Genomic DNA, 22,647 nt, shown 5'->3' on the forward strand with positions numbered 1-22,647 from the left:
CTTTCATATGTAAACCCCAGAACATTTAAAAGTTACATTCTCAAGTGAACTTTAACAATTGGTGTCATGTCGGCCCAGATAATGCGCTTAAGGCGTGAGCTGTCCTGTGTGAGACTGTCTGTGCCACAATGGTCAGACTGATTCTACTCTAAAAAATGGATTTACAGAATCTTACATGGATTCATGCAGTTTTTGAGCAAAGTAAAATGTAATTCTGCAAGTACAAATTCACCCCACAAACTGATATGTGTGTGCGTGCATGTGGGTGTGTATGGGGGGGAGGAGTGCAGGGGTTATGAGTGTCTGTGAGAGAGTCTGTGTTTGTGTGTGAGTGTGAGTGTAAAGGGGTATAAGTCTGTGAGATGATGCACGTGTGAGCCTGGGAGTGTATGTATGTTTGAGAGTATGAGAGAGGGTCTGCATGAGTGTATGGGTCTGTAGGAGTGTGAGTGTGTAGTGCAGTGGGTTCACCTGTAGTGTGACATGAACCCAAGGTTCCGGTTGAGGCCATCCCCATGGGTACTGAATTTGGCTATCAGCCTCTGCTCGGCCACTTTTCGTTGTTGCCTGTCCCAAAGTCTGCCTTGGAAGACAGTCACCCGAAGGTCCGAGGTTGAATGTCCTGGACCGGTGAAGTGTTCTCTGACTGGGAGGGAACACTCCTGTCTGTTGATTGTTGTGCAGTGTCCATTCATCCATTGCCATAGCCTCTGCTTGGTCTCACCAATGTAGTCAACCTCGAGCCTTCGGGTGACCATCCTCCAAGGCGGACTTCGGGACGGGCAACAACGAAAAGAGGCCGCCCTGTGGCCCAACATTTCAACTCCCCCTCCCACTCTGCCGAGGACATGGAGGTCCTGGGCCTCCTTTACCACCGCTCCCTCACCACCAGATGCCTGGAGGAAGAACGCCTCATCTTCTGCCTTGGAACACTTCAATCCCAGGGCATCAATGTGGACTTCAACAGTTTCCTCATTTCCCCTTCCCCCACCTCACCCTAGATCCAAACTTCCAGCTCAGCACTGTCCCCATGACTTGTCCGACCTGCCTATCTTCTTTTCCACCTATCCACTCCACCCTCCTCCCTGACCTATCACCTTCATCCCCTCCCCCACTCACCTATTGCACTCTATGCTACTTTCTCCCCACCCCCACCCGCCTCTAGCTTATCTCTCCACCCTTCAGGCTCCCTGCCTTTATTCCTGATGAAGGGCTTTTGCCCGAAATGGCGATTTTACTGCTCCTCGGATGCTGCCTGAACTGCTGTGCTCTTCCAGCACCACTAATCCAGAATCTGGTTTACAGCATCTGCAGTCATTGTTTTTACCAACAACGAAAAGAGGCTGAGCAGAGGCTGATAGCCAAGTTTGGCACCCATGGGGATGGCCTCAGCAGGGATTTTGGGTTCATGTCACACTACAGGTGACCCCACTGCACTATGCACAGACACAGACAGACACGCACAGACACACATACACACAGACACACACTCTTACAGACCCATACACTCATGCGCTCACACATACACTCCCACACTCAGACATGCAGTATCTCATAGACTTATACACCTTTACACTTACACTCACACACCTTACACTGTTAAAAATCATACAACACCAGGTTATAGTCCAACAGGTTTAATTGGAAGCACACTGGCTTTCGAAGCGACGCTCCTTCATCAGGTGATAGTCAATCACCTGATTGACTATCACCTGATGAAGGAGCGTCGCTTCGAAGGCCAGTGTGCTTCCGATTAAACCTGTTGGACTATAACCTGGTATTGCGTGATTTTTAACTTTGTACACCCCAGTCCAACACCGGCACCTCCAAATTATGACACCTTACACTCACACACATAACACATGCACATATAAGTTTGTGGGGTGAATTTGTACTTGCAGAATTACATTTTGCACAAAACTGCATGAATTCATGTAAATTTCTTGTAAATCCATTTTTTAGATTAGAATCAGTCTGACCATTGTGGCACAGACAGTCTCACACAGGACAGCTCACGCCTTAAGCGCATTATCTGGGCCGACATGACACCAATTGTTAAAGTTCACTTGAGAATGTAACTTTTAAATGTTCTGGGGTTTACATATGAAAGAACTGAAACCAACATGTTCATTCTAAAAGCTGAGAGACTTAACAAACAATCCAGGTCTTTTTCAAATATATAATTTCAGTTACATCACACTGTAAACTTTTGCTATAAATTTTGTGTCTTACGATCTTATACTCCACAACTCCCAATGAAGGAGCAGCGCTCTGAAATCTAGTGCTTCCAAATAAACCTGTTGGACTATAACCTGGGTGTTGTGTGATTTTTAACTTCATTTAGTCATAGAGTATTAAGACTTGTAATTGTTACATGAAGAAGCCTAAAGGAAGTATTGTACTGTGCTGGCTAAGTGTCCCACTGCACCGCTTTCTGATGGCTATAAATGTAGCAAAGTAAGAGCGGGGATTGACATTGTCACATCAAATAAAAAAAACAAGAGCAGTTTGATATTTTAGCTTGCATATTCCCTCGCTCCTCAATCAAAATTCTTCACATTGTCCAGGCCCAGTCGCAGTTATGATGAAAACGGTTGTCAGTCAGCAACAAGGCTTGCCTCTCGAACATCTGTACTCGATCGCAGCACTCTCACCTGTACAAGCCCATGGATTGGATCAAGTCAATTCCTCTTTTCACAAAGCTCTCATGAGCCTGTCATCATCAGAACAGGCAATAGAAAGACCATCACAGCTTTTCTGTCAGAGAGACATATTTGACGGAGGAAGCTGTTAGTCAAGGAGCCTACACCGCAGGTATCAAATGACAACTTGGCACATGCACAAGAAGCTATCATTAGCAAGTCTTTTTCTTCTTGTAAAAGAGTGTCTGTCAAATCAAAGTCTCAAGTTAAGATATTCCTTTGCAAGCCTTTTCACACTAACAAGATACTCAGACTCAAAAGCAAGTCATTAACAAAGTATTTGGCTTTGACTGCAGACTGTGACAGTGTTTGATGTTCTGATGACAAAATATCTTACAAGCTATGCTATTTCCTCTGACAACTTTATGATTTCAAGCATGGAGAATGAATTCCAATTTGCCATTTTTAATATAGCGGCCATGATATGAAAATAGTTTGTGCCCATTTTTGAGCAGACCAAGTTCCCTTAGAGCTCCAAAGTGACATCTCCATCGCCAGCATCTGTCTTGGTGTGGAATCATGTACGTGGCATGGAGATGCAGCAAGAAATCTTTGTTCTCAGACCAGGAGCATCGACTCTGATTGGTCACAGTGTTGCCATGTGAATGCAGCAGATGACCCAACCAATCAACACACCCCTCCTCATGCTGTATAAATTAGTGTTCCTTTTTAAGTCAGATTTCTTGCATGGTAGTACTGATGAGTGAAAGATGCCAATTGCGAATGTCGTGCTTCCCTTTAGCAATGTTTACATTTGATGTTCCTGGGCAGAGATGATTGGCATGCTGAAATATTGCTTCTGCTACCTGGGTTGAGAGAGATCCTGCAGTCCTCAGGAGGGCAGCTTTCAAGATCTGTGGCAAACTGTTGCATTGCACCCCCATTGCGTTTGCCACCAGCTACTTAAGGATCAGCTCAGGAGCAGTGCCCAGGAAGCAAGATGTCAAAGGAGGAAAGTAGCCTGTACTGTAATTTGTACAAGGGTTGTCCATGGAAAAAACCATGTCCCAGTGCAACACCCCCAAGTGTAACCCCAATTCTCCATTCGCCAACAGTGCCACATTAGAGGAGACTGCATCTTGAGTAGTGCTGAGCATGACATTGGACCGCACCCTCTCAGCGTGGGTGGTACTGTTCCAGGTTGGCCAAATGGCAGGAATATCAAGGGCATTGGTGGAAGGACGAGTGGTACAATCCCGAGAGACCGTTGCCTCAACACAAGTGGACTGACAGCTCAGCTACCATGTCAACCAACAAGCCCTGATCCCAATATCACCCCCAGCAATGCTGGCAACAGCTTGAGAGTGCATAGTGAATGACTGACGTTGTGTGGTTTCAAACGTGAGCTTCCACTGCGACGCTCAAGACACTGGTTGGTGTCTGCTGGTGCTGGAACAAGATGGAACACTAGCCCCAAGGCATGGGTCCACAAGTCTATAAACAGAGCTTGCCCCCTCTTCTGGGCTGGAGGGAAATGTAGGCTCAAAGGTCCACACAAAGCGCGAGGCTTGTTAAGTTTAAGATGAGGAGTGAGTGGGTTAGAGGGTGGCAGAAATATGGAACTGAGAGACTGTTGGAGGCAGGTACTCTCGCAGCATTTAACAAGCATTGGGATGAGTACTAAAATGCCAGAGCATAGCAGACCATGGACCAAATGCAGACAAATGGGATTAATGTATCTTGTTGTTTGTTGGTTGGCATAGACATAATGAACTGAAGGCTAGATTAGCGTGGTGCTGGCAAAGCACAGCAGGTCAGGCAGCTTCCGAGGAGCAGGAAAATTGACGTTTTGGGCAAAAGCCCTTCATCTGGAATAGAGGCAGGGTGCCTGCAGAGTGGAGAGATAAATGAGAGGAGGGTGGGCTACTTTCTCCCACCCCCCACCCCCTCTCATTTATCTCTCCACCCTGCAGATACTCTGCCTCTATTCCTGATGAAGGGCATTTGCCCAAAACGTCGATTTTCCTGCTCCTGGGAATCTGCCTGACCTGCTGTGCTTTTCCAGCACCACTCTAATCTAGACTTTGATTTCCAGCATCTGCAGTCATTGTTTTTACCTATAATGAACTGAAGGGCATGTTTCTACATTGTATGACTCTCTGATGACCAGCAGCTGTCTAACTGTCCTCCTAAAGCACCAAATATTTTAATATTCACAGCTATATGTCCACTTTGGCCAATCAAAGTCCTCATCCAAATCCTCTGCAGCAGAACCCAGAACCTTTGAAAGCTGGAGTACCTTATAGTCTTAGCCCCAGTCTTACGGCTGCAGGCAGCTTGTACCTGGTGTCTCGCCATTTATAGTTCTTACCTCTACACTATCCTCTAAATCACACACAATCTCCTCCCTTCCACACCAGTTAGACGCTAGCACCTCCAGTCAGGCTGCCCTGGAAAGGATGAGGATGTGAGTAGTGGGTTAAACAGCTAGCAGTATCTGCAATCCCCAATATGAGGGGATGAAGCTTGCGCAGTGCTAACTGAGAATGAGGGGTAGCAGAAGAACCTCAAGTATGAGCCCTGTTTGAAAAAGATTCATAGAATCCCTACAGTGCAGAAAGTGGCCATTCTGCCCATCAGGTCTCACCAGCCCTCCAAATACCATCCCACCCAAACCCAGCTCCTCCATCCTATCCTCATAACCCCATCCACTCCACCCTCTCCTCCCTGACCTATCACCTTCATCTCCTTCCCCACTGACCTATTGTACTCTATGCCACTCTCTCCCCACCCCCACCCTCCTCTAGCTTATCTCTCCACGCTTCAGGCTCTCTGCCTTTATTCCTGATGAAGGACTTTTGCCCGAAACGTCGATTTTGCCTGTCCTCGGATGCTGCCTGAATTGCTGTGCTCTTCCAGCACCACTGATCCAGAATCTGGTTTCCAGCATCTGCAGTCATTGTTTTTACCTCCATATTTACCATGGCTAACCCACCCCTGGCCTGCACATCCCTGGAGTGCGGGCATGGCCAATCCACCTAACCTGCACATCTTTGCACTTGGGAGAAGCCAGAGCACCCAGCAGAAACCAAGGTAGAACTGGGGAGAACATGCAAACTCAACACAGATAATTACCTGAGGCTGGATTCGAAGCTGGATCCCTGACACTGTGAAGTAGCTGTCGCTAGCCACTCCATCATGCCAAGAATGTTAGTAGGTGAGTCATGAGCATGTGTTGACTTGAGCAGTGGCTGATGCTAGTAATACTGTTGTGAGGAAATTATATTTGAAGATCCATTCACTGGCTTTAATTACCTGCATTAGTTTGCCGAAGGACTAAGCTCAGAGTTGTTTTCAATTCATTAATGGGTTAAGAATTGACTGGCGAGGCCAGTAATTATTGCTCATTCCTAGTTGCTTCTGAGAAGGTGATGGTGAACTCTCTTCAAGAACCATGACATCCTTCTGAAGGATGACCTGACAGAGTATCTCTCCTCTCTACCCCTGCTTCACCAAGGACTCCATTGTAATGTCCACTTGATGGCCATGCTGTGATTGTCTTCAATGTTTCCCATTGTAGATTCACTGCCCTGCATGATTCTCTGGGTCTGTTCCAACCACAATACACCTGCCCTTTAAAAAGTGCAGGTTGACTTGAAGTGGTGCTGACCACTCAGTAATTATCTCTGTAGCAGTATGGTTAGCTCTGGCCGCACGATGAAATCATTAAGTGAGCACAAATTTATTATGCCTACTGCATTGCAATCAATAGACGCTGGTTAATTACACATCCCATTCCCATCTTTTCAGTGGTAATCCAATCCCCAATGCAGACCAGCTGTGAGGCGAACACCATGAAAGATGGCGTTATTCTAATATTTCCTCCATCATTCTTTTTCCCAACTCCCTGGATCTTGACTTTGAGGGGGAGTGTAAAACTACAAGTTAACAAGTTGAGAGCCACTCTTAGATCCCACCACATTGAAAACATAAGAAATACAAAAAGGCTGGATTGAGTTGAGAGAATGTTTCAGGTGGGGCTGGCCCACCTCTTTCAGTTACTAACTCACTTACTGGTGCTTTCCCAAAATGTTCTGTTTGCAGTTCAGACTCTTGCAGCTTAGCCTTTTTACCTCACTATTGACTTGCAGTTTTGTCCAAATAGCTTCTAATTTGGCTGAAGGTTTTTAATTTCTTTCATGGAGTAAAAATGGTCAATATTTAAAAATAAGTCTGAAAGCATAAGGTAGTTGTGCACAATTTATTTGTCTGCGGTTTTGACAGATGGGTTTACCTGTGTGTTTCACGTTGATTAGTGCACCACTGTTGAAACAACAGAGAAAGACCATTTTTATGAACTCAATCAGTGTTCCTCAACTAATATCATACAATCTCATTTGAAACCACTGGGACAATTTACCTCAAAAGAAATAATGATGCGGATAGCTTGGTTGGCTAGATGACTGGTTTGTGAATCAGAGTGATGCCAAAAACTCTCCTCCTCAAACTGTCCCCTCACCTGAGGTGTGGTGACTCTAATGAGAGATTAGCCCTGTGGTCTGGAAGACTGAACTCTTTACCTTTGCTTGGGAAACTGAGTGCTTTTTTAAACAAATCGCTAACGTCAGAAATTTGATGCAAGTGTAAATTTGGTGGCGAAGAAGAAGGAGGTGCTATATTTCTTTTTACATTCCTTTCTTTACCCTCAGGAACTGATCAGAGCAGGTTGCGCTCATCTGACTATTTCCTTAATGTTAGAAAACTCAGTGGTGATCTAATCAAGGTGTTTGAAATTAGAGTCCCATCAGCCACAGAGAAATTATTTCCCTGGGGGGGGGGGATATTCAAAAAAAGGGTCAAAATTTTCCAATTTTGCATGTGGGAGTAAAACAGGGAAACGCTTTCTTACTTGAAGCTTAGTGCAAATCTGGAACTCACATTCCCCATTAGAGTGTGGCTTCAGGGTTAATTGAGATTTACAAGACTAACATTAATGACAGTTTGTTGGATAAAGGTTCACAGGAATCAAACAAATGTGAATAAATAAAGTTAAGCTGTGATCTAACTGAAAGCATGAATAGGTTTGAGAGGTTTAATGGCCTCTCCCACTTGTTACATTGTCAAACTAAAAAATAAATAAATCTCTCTCTTTTTAACCAAATCATTAAATTCATCCTCTCAGTTACACCCAAGTAAGGAGAATTCTCTCCTCTTCCCAGTTGATTGCAGAGTTTTCATTTGGAAAGGTTATAACCGTCAACAACAACACATAGCAGTTCACACACTGTGATCTTTAAAATTAAATGATGGGATGGAATGTCCAGTGTTTAACAAAGAAAGAGGTTAGCTTATCTATACTGAAACACACACACAAACTCAACATTCACACATATAAATACATATAGGAGGGTAGGAGAGGAGAGATTGACCTGAGGCCAGAACAAATGAAAAGCAGTTTGTAGTTTGCACCTTGGAATGTCTGTCGGCTGCAAGCTGAACCCGATGCTCTTGCTTTCTGCACCAATCTGGTTTAAAGTTGTGACTGGTCTTACCATTCTTTTGAAGATGCTGTTGGGGAATTGAATTCTTTCTTGTTAAAAAAAACCTCTGCCTACTACAACGAATCAAGATAAAGTCTAAATAGGTTACAGCATCCAAATGTAGTTGCATGGAGGGAAAGAAAGATCGGGCCTTCGTGTATCTCGGTGAATAGTGTAATTCTATGCCAAAACCAATATACTTAAAAACAACATGCCATAACCTCTCTCCATGTGGCAGAATTCAAACGTGATTGTGTTTCCTAACTGGAATTAGATTAGCTTGTCAGGAGACTTGGCTTAAAAAAAATCAAGGCCTTTCTTCCAAGCAATTAACTGTTAAATAGTTTGTCTCTCCCAGTGTCGAATCCTGCAGGTAGCTTCCTCAGATGGTTTCTTTGATAGGATAGGAAAGATGATAATTTACAAACATTGATGAGGTAAACTGTCTGTTCTTGAGTCTGACAATTCGTTGTCTTCACTGCATTAGGTTAGAAGAGGGCTACATAGTTGAAATAACTCTACAGAAGCTGGCATCCTGTCACCAAGTCACCATTTGTGTACAAATGGATAGTCTTTGACTATAGCATTGCCTCATACAGAGTCAGGCACCAGAGTGACAGTATTCCAGATACTCACCCTTTTTATGTCAGGCAGGGCTCCCCAACTGGGGCTCTTAATCTAGTCCACTCAGGGAGCTAATATTCTAAGAGGTCCAGCTGAATGACGTGTTACAATCACTACAATAGTAATGTAAATCAGTGTCAACCATTTTGATTAGGTTGTAATCACTATTTAGTTCATTTAAAAAAAAGTATTTTAATATTCCAATTCTGTCTCCAACCATTAGGTAAAAGTCAATATTTGGTAGCAGCACAACTTCACAACACCTGGTAGATAGGATAGTAAAGAAGGTGTTTGATATGCTTTCCTATTGAGTATGGGAGTTGGGAGGTCATGTTGCGGCTGGACAGGACATTGGTTAAGCCACTTTAAGAATATTGTGTGCAATTCTGATCTCTTTCCTATCGGAAGAATGTTGTGAAACCTGAAAGAGTTTACAAAGTTGTTGCCAGGGTTGGAGGATTTGATCTACAGGGAGAGGTGGGATAACCTAGGGCTGTTTTTCCTGAATCATCGGAGGGTGAGGGGTGAACTTAAAAGGTTTATAAAATCATGAGGGGCATGGATAGCTAAATAGACAAGGTCTTTTCCCTGGGGTGGGGGAGTCCAGAAGTAGAGGGCATAGGTTGAGGGTGAAAGGGAAAGATATAAAAGAAACCAAAGGAGCAGCTTTCTCATGCAGAGGGTGGTGATATGTGGAACGAGCTGCCAGAGGAAGTGGTGGAGACTAGTACAATTGCAACATTTAAAAGGCATCTGGATAGGTATATGAATAGGAAGGGATTGGAGGGATCTGGACCGGTTGCTGGGAGGTGGGACTAGGTTGGGTTGGGATATCTAGTCACCATGGACGAGTTGAACTGAAGGGTCTGTTTCCGTGCTGTACATCTCTATGACGCTATGACTCTCACTACAGCTCACTTCAATGTACTAGCCTTTTAATCGTACCAGCCTCCACCACTTCCTCTGGCAGCTCATTCCACACATGCACCATCCTCTGTGTGAAAAAGCTGCCTCTTTTAGGTCCCTTTTATATCTTTCCCCTCTCACCATAAACCTATGCCCTCTAGTTCTGGAATCCCCCACCCCAGGGAAGAGACTTTGTCTATTTACCCCATCCATGCCTCTCATGACTTTATAAACCTCTATAAGGTCACCCTTCAGCCTCCGACGCTCCAGGGAAAACAGTACCTGCCCATTCAACCTCTCTCTGTAGCTCAAATCCTCCAACCCTGGCAACATCCTTCTAAATCTTTTCTGAACCCTTTCAATTTTCACAACATCCTTCCAATAAGAAGGAGACCAGAATTGCACGCAATATTCCAAAAGTGGCCGAACTAAAGTCCTGTACAGCCGTAACATGACCTCCCAACTCCTGTACTCAATATTCTGACCAATAAAGGAAAGCATACCAAATGCCTTCTACACTATCCTATCTCCCTGCAACTCCACTTTCGTGGAGCTTTGAAATTGCACTCCAAGGTCTCTTTGTTCAGCGACACTCCCTAGGACCTCACCATTTAGTGTATAAGTCATCCTAAGATTTGCTTTCCCAAAATGCAACACCTCACATTTATCTAAATTAAACTCATTCTGCCACTCCTCAGCCCATTGACACATCTGGTCCAGATCCTGTTGTAATCTGAGGTAATCCTCTTCGCTGTCCACTACACCTCCAATTTTGGTGTCATCTGCAAACTTACTAAGTAAGTGCTTGCATCCAAATCATTTATGTAAATGACAAAAAGTAGAGGGCCCAGCACCGATCCTTGTGGCACTTCACTGGTCACAGGCCTCCAGTCTGAAAAACAACCCACAACCACCACCTTTGAGCCAGCTCTGTATCCAAATGGCTAGTTCTCCCTGTATTCAATGAGATCTAACCTTGCTAACCAATCTCCCATGGGAAACCTTGTTGAACGTCTTACTGATGTCCATATAGATCACGTCCACCACTCTGCCCTCATCAATCCTCTTTGTTACTTCATCAAAAAACTCAATCAAGTTTGTGAGACCCGATTTCCCACACATAAAGACATGGTGACTATCTCTAATCTGTCCTTGCCTTTCCAAACACATGTACATCTTGTCCTTCAAGATTCCTTCTAACAATTTTCCCACCACCAATGTCAGGCTCACTGGTCTATAGTTCCCTGGCTTGTCCTTACCACCCCTTTTTAAACAGTAGTCCCCGTTAGCCAACCTCCAGTCTTCCAGCACATCACCTATGACTATCGATGATACAAATATCTCAGCAAGGGGCCCAGCAAACACTTCCTTAGCTTTCCACAGAGTTCTAGGGCACACTGATCAGGACCTGGGATTTATCTACTTAATGTGTTTCTAGACAGCCAGCACTTCCTTCTGTAATACGGACATATTTAAAGATGTCATCATCTATTTCCATACATTCTATACCTTTCACATCTTTCTCCAGAGTAAACACTGATGCAATATACATATTTAATATCTCCCCTATCTTCTCCTGCAGTTTCACACAAAGGCTGCCTTGCTGATCTTTGAGGGGCCCTATTCTCTCCCTAGTTACCCTTTTGTCCTTAATGTATTTGTAAAACCCTTTTGGATTGTTCTCAACTCTATTTGCCAAAGCTATCTCATGTCCCTTTTTAACCTTTCTGATTTCCTTCTTAAATATACTCCTACTGCTTTTATACTCTTCTATGGATTCATTCAATCTATCTTGACCAAACCTGGCATATGCTTCCTCCTTTTTCTTAACCAAAACCTCAATTTCTTTAGTGATCCAGCATTCACTACATCTACCAGCCTTCCCTTTCACCCTGACAGGAATATACTTTCTCTGGATACTCGTTATCTCATTTCTGAAGGCTTCCCATTTTCCAGCCGTCCCTTTACATGCCAACATCTGCTCCCAATCAGCTTTCGAAAGTTCTTGCCTAATACCATCAAAATTGGCCTTTCTCCAATTTAGAACTTCAACTTTTAGATCTGGTCTATCCTTTTCCATCACTATTTTGAAACTAATAAAATTATGGTCGCTGGCCCCAAAGTACTGCCCCACTGATACCTCGGTCACCTGCCCTGCATTATTTCCCAAGAGGAGGTCAAGTTTTGCATCTTCTCTAGTAGGTACATCCACATATTGAATCAGAAAATTTTCTTGTTCATACTTAACAAATTGCTCTCCATCTAAACCCAAAACATTATGGCAGTCCCAATCTATGTTTAGAAAGTTATAATCCCCTACAATAACCGCCCTATAATTCTTACAGATAACTGAGATCTCCTTACAAACTAGTTTCTTAATTTCCCTCTGACTATTAGGAGGTCTATAATATAATCCCAATAGGGTGATCATCCCTTTCTTATTTCTCAGTGGGCTGGGGCTACTTTCCCTGGAGCGTCAGAGGCTGAGGGGTGACCTTATAGAGGTTTATAAAATCATGAGGGGCATGGATAGGGTAAATAGATAAGGTCTTTTTCCCAGGGTAAGCGAGTCCAAAACTAGAGGACATAGGTATAAAGTGAGAGGAGAAAGATATAAAAGATTCCTAAGTGGCAACATTTTTATGCAAAGGGTAGTGCGCTTATGGAATGTGCTGCCAGAGGAGATGGTGGAGATAGGTTCAATTACAACTTTTAAAAGGTTTCTGGATAGGTACATGAACAGAAAGGGTTTAGAGGGATATGGGCCAAATGCTGGCAAATGGGACTAGATTAATTTAGGATATCTTGTTGGTATTGACGAGTCGGACCGAAGGGTCGGTTTCCAAGCTGTACAACTCTATGACTCTATAAGTGGCTGAAGCAGTTTAATTAAAACAGTATTATGAAAAATGTGATTTAGCACTTTTCAAAGCACAAAGAGATTGAAAATGTTGTAGTGATCCATCACGGTTAAAAGTGAAAGAATAGCAGAATATATTGAAAATGTTGATTGACAGAAGTCTCTGGGTGGGCAGAATGGGGGCAATTGTTCGCTGAGGGAAACCCAGGTCACAACATGGCTGTTTCTTCCATTTGAGAAAACAGTCATCATCATGTCTGACCTGCATTTCCCAAGTGGGTCCAGCTGTCTGTTTCTTTTTGTTTTCAAAGCAAGTTTGATGTTATACTTAAAGCAAGGTGAAAAAGAAAACAGTGTTTAAAAGTAATATAAATAAGAAGGGAAAATGTGAAATGTTGCCCATTGTCGCTAAGTTCTCATTAACTTTCAAACCATCCAAAAGAATACATAATTAATACTTTATTCTGTTACAGATGGTTTCTAAGCAGCAGACAGATACAAAGTGACCATACTTTTATGAAACCACATGTGAAGCTTATGAAAATGAGCATCACCATTATCCTTGATTCATGATTTTCTAACCCATCAATTTTGCAGCTGAGCTTTTGCTTTTGGAATCTTACGTACAGAGTTCGGGATGAAATTTAGACAATGTGGAACTTACATCCTGTCTTTTCCAGCTCCTATTTGTGCGTTGCAAGTCACACTTGATGTAGACAACAGCTATATGCTCAATTAAAACTTGCGGAAAGGGATGGGGTGGAAACTAAGTCTATGATCTGACTTTGTCTAAAGGTTGCAAGAACGTCAAGCAAGGCAATACTAGCCCATGGTTAGAATAGCGTCACTGTACCCAATAATCCATTGCAAGCTATGGCTGCTGCTTCATAACTGCCCAACTCTCTTTTAAGTAGCGATTTTGGTCAACTCTGATCAGCTTGATCCACAGTGAGCCAAACAAATTGAAATGGCTTTTCTAATAATCCCAGTGGTAAAGCTACTCCTTGGATTGATTTTCATCCCTTGAGGTCAAATATCTCTTGCCTACAAGAACCACAGCCAAGGTCAGCATTTATTACCCATTGAGCAGTTAAGGATCAGTCACATTGTCATGGATCGTGGAGTCAGGTGTAGAGAAGACCAGGTAAGGATGACAGATTTCTTCTTCTGAAGGATATTAACAAACCAGATGGGTTTTTACATGGTTATCATTACATCAGATTCTTTTTGGCTGAAATGATACTCCACCATCTGTGATAGTGGGATTTGAACATCTGTCCTCAGAACATTAACCTGCTAATCCAGGGATACTACCACACCCCATGTCCTCCCTCCTAATTGTAGAGGCAGCCACCTGACTGTTCTACCTCCCAATCCAGAACTTTCAGCACAAACGTCCAGTCTGACACTTCAGCGTAATGCTGTGGGAGTGCAGCATTGTCAGAGGTACTGTCTTTTCAGTGACTTCAGGCCCCAACCACCTTCTCAAGTGATCTTAATAGACGACAAGAATAGAAATTTCAGGAAAAGCTCAGCAGGTCTGACAAAATCTGTGGAGAGAAATCAGAGTTAACGTTTCAGGTTGAGTGACATCGAACTCGATCTGAAATGTTAACTCTGGTTTCTCTCCACAGATGCTGCCAGACCTGCTGAGCTTTTCCAGAAATTGTTTTTCTTTTTGTTTCTGATTTACAGCATCTGCAGTTCTTTCAGTTTTTAATCATAATAGACACCATAGCCCCCAATAACTCGAAGGACAGCAGAATCTTTTTGAACCTGGTCAATAACTAACTCTCAAGCAACATCAAAACAGAGAATCTGATTAGTACTATGTTGCTGCCTGTAGGATCTCAGTGTGCTCCAAAATTGCTTACTGTGTTTCCTCAGTTACAACATTGACCACCCTCAAGAATCCCTCAATCATTGTACAAAGCACAATGTAAATGCGAGTCATTTGTTTTAACTGGTGTGAACTAATTGGTGGTTGAAATGGTTTCCTTGCCACTGTATGCATAAAAGCAAGCACACAAGAAAAGCTTTTACAGATATTACCACGGAAAACTACAATTTCTCGGATATGTACTTAGGAAATCAGATTGTTTGGCAGTGACTAACAGAATTGAGGGTGGCACAGTCAGAGGGAGACAAATAATGAAATACAAGCAGATCAGCTCCAGGGTAACTACACCAAGATGCTGGCCAATATGAAAACATGAAAGTTGCAGAACACAGCAGACATTGGTTGGGCTTCAAGCAGGCATAGTTGCATCTGGCTACAGAGAGAATCAAACAGATGTGAAGGTGAAACAGTGAAACTTATACCAACATGGCTATTCATATACAGCACACTGTCACCCACGTCACCAACGTGCCCACAGTACATTCTCTTCACTTTCTCCCTCTCTTTATGATTTATTGAACACCCCTGGCAATGCAGCTGGGGTAGAGGGGGCCTGCTCAGCACTGGACCTTGTTGGCCCTTGCTAAGGGGCAAGTGGACTCTCCGAGGAGAAAGTGAGGTCTGCAGATGCTGGAGATCAAAGTTGAAACTTTATTGCTGGAACAGCACAGCAGGTCAGGCAGCATCCAGGGAACAGGAGATTCGACGTTTCGGGCACAGGCCGAAAGAAGGGCCTGTGCCCGAAACGTCGAATCTCCTGTTCCCTGGATGCTGCCTGACCTGCTGTGCTGTTCCAGCAATAAAGTTTCAGCAAGTGGACTCTCCACTGCTTCAACTGTCAAGAAACAGAAGGGCACGGGCAGAATGGAGGTGGAGGGCTTGTATATTCGGGGTGTTCTGAAATTAGATTTCTGAGGGGCCAGTGTGTGGTTTGTCCTCCGAGAGTGCCCCCTAGCACTGCTTGATCTCCTTGTGAGGAAGGGGCACTGCTTGCCAGATTCCCCTCACAACGTCTCCATGCCCTTGTTCCTGAGGACCAATGGGTGGGGCACTGGAGGGCAGGTGAATGCATCTCACCAACAGTCCCTGAGGATGCTGGGCCTGGCTCCTCATGGCAACCGCCAACTTGCCCATGGAGGAAGCCAGACAGTCACATGACTCACTGCACCATTGGAGCTACTGGACAATAAGGTGCCATTGTGTCCCATGTCCCTGTCTGCATCTCCTTGTCCCTCATTCTGTGTGTGTGTGATTGTCAATACCACTGGGTCCTCCTCTGCCTGAGGCCAGAGCACATGCTTGGTCTCGGCCAGGCCTTTGTGTGCCAGCAGCCTGCAGTAAATCTACTTCGGCCAGCTGCAGGGCTGTGGCAGTGAGCTGCTCACCAGATTGTGTTCCCAACATTTCCAACACTAATCCATTAATATTCCCACTGAGGTGTCAGCCTCTGAGCTGGTGAGGATTGCACAAGGCAGCCTTGCACTGAGGTCTCAGTATTCTCAAGGTCAAGGAGATGGCTGCTGGGGAAGCTGGCCATTTCTCTGCTGATGTCATGGACTTCCCACTGGTCCCTGCAAGAGAGAGAGAGAAAGCATTGAGGGCAATGGTTAGAGGTCATGTGCGATGAATAACCCTGACAGTGAGGTTACTTGTGGGTGTCGCAGTGGAATGAAGCCTGGTTCAGTTGTTGAGACATTATCATCTCAACATCTTCACAGGAGCGATCCCCAGTCTTCTCCTGTGAGGGGTCAGGACTCCATCCATCCATCTTGCCTTTCCTGCTAATTGTAGGTTATCTTTGCCTGGAATGAGAGAAAAGGAGGAACCAGGTGAGCTGGAAGCTGTTAGTGCTGGTGCATGTGATGGAAAGGGGTGAGGTGCTCAGATGAGTGGGTGGGTAGCACGAAGGGCATGTAGGGTGTGGGGATCACAGTGGGGATGGCTGTGGGACAGCGAATGAGGGAAGATGTTGAAGGCAGCAGTGAGAATGGCAGAGCATGGGTCTTGGTGGGTACAGCAGCAACAGAGATAGAGTGAGTGTGGGGTAGCAGAGAGCAGATGGTGGCTCCTAGCCTGATGGAGCAAAGAAGGTCATTGACCTTCTTACAACCCCATTCTTCCGATTGTTGAGATGGCACTAACTGGGGAGAGCAACTCCAACCAGAATGCCAAGTTCTGGTGACGTAGCATCCTTAGCCAGTTCTCAGGTCACTCTCAAACAGTCATGATGCCATCTCCCCTTCTCCAACATGATCCGATTCTGTCCTTGAGCGAGCTGGGTAGCTTCAGAATGCCACCGCCCATTCACCTTTAAAGTAAGATGCCAGGGATGCCAGTCTTTCAGTAGATATCAGTGAGTGGTGGATTGCTTTGTGAAAAGCATGTGGTATGATGGGGCTTGAATCAGACACAAGGCTTGCTATTGGGGAAGGCTGTAAATGAGGTGCATTTGGTAAGCTACACCAAGGAATTTCACTTGGCCTCACGGTGAGACTCCCTCCACAAAACCCATGCGACTCACACTTAGTCAAAAGAAAAACAACATTCAGCCTCATGAGTATCTGACATTCTGATTCATGTGCAGTGGAAATTTCTCCCCACCCCACCCTCATTCATAACTCAATAATTTTTAGTCAAGGGCTTCTCTTTTTGGTTTTTAGATCTGTCAGATATTTTGAGTAGAGTTTAGTATTTCTTATAAATTGAAAAATTTAAGCCGTCCCATGGAACTGCAAGAAGGAAACTAGACTTTTACAAATCTAACCACTCAGCAGGAATGCACTTAAGCAGAATGAAAGACGGTAATGAACTTTTGAGCTAACCTTTTACTGAATGCTTGTGATTTCATCGCCATCAACCAGCCCTCTGATTTGTGATATTGATTCATCAGTTTGAGCACCAGACATCTGGATCATACAATAAAGTCGCTTCATAAAGCCACAGTGTTGAACACTCACATTTTTCTTTCCTTTTTTTCTCTTGTGATGATGGGCATCACCATTCTTTGTTACCTAGTCCAAAGCCCTGCTTTCACATTTATGATACCCTTCCTTGTGTGGTGTGGCACTAGCACAGGGTTAAATGGGATGAAATTTGAACATATCTGGCGATTGAAGATAGGTATCCATGAGGCTCTGTGGGCCATCAACAGCAGCAGGATCAAACTCCCAACACAATCTATAACCTCATCGCCTGGCAGACGAAGTCATGACTGACCATGATGCTACATTGCAAAGAAACAGAAGCCAGCGCAGACAATATATAGTACACCACGAAGACAGTGAGGAAGGACACATCAAAGATAAAGATAACATGGTGATTTTGAATGACAGCAAACAACAGCAAAAAGCCAAGTTGTCAAACAAGTGCAATATACCCACCTGGAGAGGTATATCAGATCAGAACAAATCATAAAACTTCCAAAGTGTTGTACTGAAGTTTAAAATGTTAATCTGATAAACTGTGTCCTAACTGTTTGTACAATGCTGTTGGAAGCATGCTGCTGGAAACATGCTGCTGTGTGCGAACCTATGTGCGTTAATAGTTAACAGTAATGAATGTTTGTTAGGTTTTTCAAGACCACTCCCAGTTTCTTAAGTTACAGGCAAAGGCACACTGGTGTGCTACCACCTTAGCTGTGCTAACTTTCATAAATAATCACATATGATTTACATTATCGTACAAGATATACTCATTTGCATGAAACCAGTAAGTAGAGTTCATATGATGAGAACAGCTATGAGGTTTTTGCAAGTTGTTTTCAAATAAAATGGAAGATTGAAATCTGAACAATACTACCTCTTCTGAACTATATCTACAGTTCATAGCACAAGTTTCTTTTGAAAGATCTCTTCAATACTTATGAGAATTATTTATGAAAATTATTGTTGAATAGTTTATTCTAATCAAAATCATATGGCTTCCCACCATAATGATGCCTGTGATAGTTTTATCTGATGCATTGCCACTGTGAAAATGATCAAAGGATTAATCTAAAGATGCTAAAATGCAAAGCTCCAGGTCAATGTGCTGAAACATTGCTGTACATCTTGCGTAGATTATTAATCTTCTTGTGGTGAAGTTGACCTATAACTGCATCTCACAAAATGTAATTAAAGATCTCCCTAATCATGTTGCTGGCAGCCTGAAGTGGGACAAAGATGGTGACACATATTGTGATAACATTACAAGTATTGCATTGGTCTCTGCGTAATATCTGTATTTAACTTTGCCTTGTTGCCAATCTCTGAGCACTAGAAAACTATTACTTTGGCATTACAACCTTGGCATTTCAACAGTTAATTTGTGCAAGATCACAGACGCTCTGTTACTGGGCAAGGCAAGTAACACAAAGGGGTTGGGAAATCCATTGATGAAGGGAAAAGCTACTTCATCTCATCCTCCATCTTTTATAACCAGAAGAGGTGAAGTCTACAGAATTGCATGTAGTTCTATCTTTGATTCTTCCAGTTATAGACATATCCTTGCTGGTTATAGTTACTGCACATAGTCTGCAAGCTGTGAACTGATGTTCAGTGAATCAGTCAAATAGATCTTTATTGTCACAATTAGAAGATATGGCAGCAACAAGATCAGAGCTAAGTAATATAGTCACAGAGTCATACAGCATGGAAACAAACCCTTAGTCCAACTCATCAATGCCAACCCATTTCTCCAAACTAAATGAGTCCCATTTTCCTGCATTTGACCTATATCCCTCTAAACTTTTCTATTCATGTGTCTGCCCAAACACCTTTAAATATTGTAACTGTACCTGTATTTACCACTTCCTTTGACAGTTCATTCACATACAAACCACCCTCTGTGTGAAAACGTTGCCCCTCAGGTCGCTTTTAATCTTCTTCTCTCACCTTAAAAATATACCCTCTGGTTTTGAATTCTCCTACCTGAAGGAAAAAGCCTTTGCTATTCACCTTATCTATGTTTCTCATAATTTTGTAAATGTCTATAAGGTCACCCCTAAATGTCCTGCACTCCAGGGCAAAAAATCTCAGCCTAAATCGCCTTTCCTTAATCTCCAGTCTCGATAACATCCTGATAAACCTTTTCTGCACCCTCTCCAATTTAATAAAATCCTTCCTATAGCAAGGTGTCCAGAACTGTATGCAGGACTCCAAAAGTGACCTCACTAATAACCTGTACAACCTCAATATGACATCCCAACTCCTCTACTCATTGGTCTCAGGAATGAAGGCAAGCATGACCCAATGCCTTCTTAACCACCCTTGTGAGGCAACTTTCAAAGAACTATGTCCTGAACCTCTAAGTTTCTCAGTTCTGCCATACTCCCCAGGGCCCTTCACTTAACTGCATTGGTCCTGCCTTTGTTCATGTTACCAAATTGCAACACCTTGTGTTTATCCAAATTAAAATCCTTCTGCCCAAATCCAACACCCCTTGGATCAAGATCCCTTTGTACTCTTAGATAATTGGCAACTTCACTGTCGACTATACCACCAATTTTGGTGTCATCTGCAAACTTACTTCATGCTTCCTAAACTCTCATTTGTTTGTGTGAATGACAAACAAAAGTGGACCCAGCACCAATCCCTGTGGAACACCACTGGGCGCAGGCCTCAGAGTCATACAGTCATAGAGATGTACAGCATGGAAATGGACCCTTCGGTCCAACTTGTCCATGCCGTCCAGATATTCTAACCTAATCTAGTCCCATTTGCCAGCACTTGGCCCATATCCCTCTAAACCCTTCCTATTCATATACTCATCTAAATGCCTTTTAAATGCTGCAATTGTACCAGCCTCCACCACTTTCTCGGGCAGCTCATTCCACACACATACCACCCTCTGCATGAAAACGTTGTCCCATTAGTCCCTTTTATATCTTTCCCCTCTCACCTTGAACCTATGGCCTCTAGTTCTGGATTTCCCCACCTCAGGGAAAAGACCTTGTTTATTTATTTATCCTATCATGCTTCTCATGATTTTATAAACCTCTATAAGGTCACCCCTCAGCCTCCGACACTCCAGGGAAAACAGCTCCAGCCTATTCAGCCTCTTCCTATCGTTCAAATCCTCCAACCCTAGCAACATCCTTGTAAATCTTTTCTGAACCCTTTCAAGTTTCACAACACCTTTCCGATGCAAAGGAGACCAGAATTTCACGCAATATTCCAAAAGTGGCCTAACCGATGTCCTGTACAGCTGCAACATGACCTCCCAACTCCTGTACTCAATACTCTGACCAATAAAAGAAAGCATACCAATCACATTATTCACTATCCTGTCAAATAACAACCTTCCACACACTCTCTGTCTCCGACCGTCAAGACAATTCTGTATCCAATTAGTGAGGGAGTCATGTAGAAAACATTGAAAGTAATATGGTGTGAGCACCCAAGTCACAACAGTTGGGGAATTGTGGACAAATATTTGAAACAGGGCTGAAGAAGGGCTTATGCCCGAAACGTCGATTCTCCTGCTCCTTGGATGCTGCCTGACCTGCTGCGCTTTTCCAGCAACTCATTTTCAGCTCAAATATTTGAAACAGACATCTAAACTTAATCCAGCTCCGTCTTCAACGTTGGATTGTTCATCAATGCAACATTTTCTAAATGTCCATTACAGTAACAGAAGCAAAGCATTAATAAAATGCATCTGGGATTGCAACAACTCATTAATGAATGTGCCAGTTATGATCTTTTATTTTTGATTTTTTATGCCTGTTTGTACATCATATTGAAGTTGTCTGTGATTCCTTTCTGAAATTGGGAAGAGTTGGAGATTTCCAGGCAACATGCATTCCTGAGTAAAATGGTCTTCTGTGATCAACCATCACAGGTTTTCCAATTATTTTCCACCTGCATTGGCTGGAACTTCCTGGAGGTGGTGGTGTCTCACCCACCAGCTGGCGTGCCAAGGACATCCCCGCTTAGCCTATTTTTGGTTCCTCTTGGCCTCTTTTGGTGAAGGTCCAGTGCATTAAGTGTTAATTGGGCCTTAATTGGCAGCTATGGACCTTCAGGGCAGTCATGAGCTTCTGGCTAATCAGAGGGCAGCAGCATTTCATTGCTCAGCAGTGCTGCTGTGGTGCCATAATGTCTCTTAAGGCCACGAGTCTTGATAATTTTTCAGCAAAAGTACTGAAGGAGAGACTAGGACCCGAGAGCACAGCCTTGGCGTAAAGGGAAGACCTTTTCGAATGGAGATAAGGAGAAACGTCTTCAGCAAGAGAGTGGTGAATCTGTGGAATTCACTGCACAGAAGGCTGTGGAGGTCAGGTCATTGAGTATATTTTAGACAGAGATAGAAAGGTTCTTGATTGTCAAGGGGATCAAGGAGTAAGGGGAGAAAGCAGAAGAATAGGGTTGAGAAACATATCAGCCATATGAGCAGCCTCGACAGGCTAAATGGCAAATTTCTGCTCCAATGTTTTATGTCTTATGGTCTTACGGACTCATAGACCCATAGTTGTCTACAGCACAGAAGGAGGCTATTCAGCCCATTGTATCTATGCTGGTCAACAAAAGATCTGACTCCACTAATCACATTTTCTAGCTCAAGGCACATAGACCCCAAGGCTTCAGCAACACAAGTGAATATCTAAATACTGCTTGAATATTATGCATGTTTCTGACTCAACCACCCACTCAGATGTTGAGTTCCAGACTCCCACCACACTCTGGGTAAAACTAACATCACTTCAACTCTCCTTTTAACCTTATAGCACTCAAATCAATGTCCCCTAGATCATGACCCCTTTACTAAGGTGAGAGGTATCTCCCCATCTACCCTAAGTCTCTCATTATCTTATATACCTCTATCAGATTCCCCCCTTAACATTAATTGCTGTAAGGAAATCAACCCCAGCTTGCTCAACCTTTCCTTGTGTCTCAGAAACTCCATCACAGGCAAACATCTCCTCTTCAACCTCTTAAGTTCAAACACTCCTCCGATATTGTAGTGACCAGAACTTTATGTAATGCACCAGTTGTGACCAAAATAGCATTTTGTACAGGTCTGTCTTAATGTCACTGTATTTGTATCATATACCTTAGCTATTAAAGGCAAGTATTCTATATGCCTTCCTTGGCATCTTTATCTACTTGCCCTACTACCTTCAGGGATCAGTGGATAGGCACACAACGTTCTTCTGATCTTTAGAACATTTTTCTTTGTCCTACAATTCATAGCCTT

Source organism: Chiloscyllium plagiosum, chromosome 5, assembly GCF_004010195.1.
Source record: "Chiloscyllium plagiosum isolate BGI_BamShark_2017 chromosome 5, ASM401019v2, whole genome shotgun sequence".
NCBI classification, from domain to species: domain Eukaryota; kingdom Metazoa; phylum Chordata; class Chondrichthyes; order Orectolobiformes; family Hemiscylliidae; genus Chiloscyllium; species Chiloscyllium plagiosum.